Source organism: Meleagris gallopavo, unplaced genomic scaffold (genome assembly GCF_000146605.3).
Source record: "Meleagris gallopavo isolate NT-WF06-2002-E0010 breed Aviagen turkey brand Nicholas breeding stock unplaced genomic scaffold, Turkey_5.1 ChrUn_random_7180001955719, whole genome shotgun sequence".
NCBI classification, from domain to species: Eukaryota; Metazoa; Chordata; class Aves; order Galliformes; family Phasianidae; genus Meleagris; species Meleagris gallopavo.
Genome location: NW_011216433.1, coordinates 11,230 through 11,796, shown reverse-complemented (window position 1 = coordinate 11,796; position 567 = coordinate 11,230). Strand labels below are relative to the sequence as shown.

The window sequence follows — 567 nt, the reverse complement described above, 5'->3', positions numbered from 1 at the left end:
GGCTTAGGCTGAAATCCAGACAGAAGTGCTAGTGTTTCACTATATGGACATGTACACCCAGATAGATATCCCAAGGACTAGAAGAGCTATCCAGACTCTTAATTCCAGGAACCAGAAGCCACACTACCATGGCGAAGATTTCTTGCTCTAGATACCAAAAATCATCATGCTCACAAAATCTCATCCTGCTAGGGAATTTCAATCAACTGTATATCTTCTAGAAAACAATACAGCACAACAATCTGTAAACAACCAAAGGAGAAGTGTAGTATCTGTTCTTATCAGTTTAATATCTGATACGTTCTCAATGAGAGGACTTTATATTAAACGGATTTTTGGGCACGGGTAAAAAATTTTTTTGGCGGGGTGGTGGAGTTGCTCTTTATGTGAGAGAGCAGCTAGAATGTATTGAACTTCACTTGGGGAAGAGTGATGTAGCAGTGGAGAGTTTATGGGTGAGAATCAAGGGGCAGGCTGGTAAGGGTGACACTGCTATGGGTGTGTACTACAGGCCCCCTGCTCAGGATGAGGAGGCTGATGAGGCCTTCCATAAGCAACTGGATGTAG

At 43.0% G+C, this 567-nt stretch overlaps 1 pseudogene; it reads left to right on the top strand.

The window, feature by feature from the left end:
* Positions 1–210: 210 nt before the first annotated feature.
* On the top strand, positions 211–358 carry LOC116217799 (annotated as a pseudogene).
* Positions 359–567: the final 209 nt, after the last annotated feature.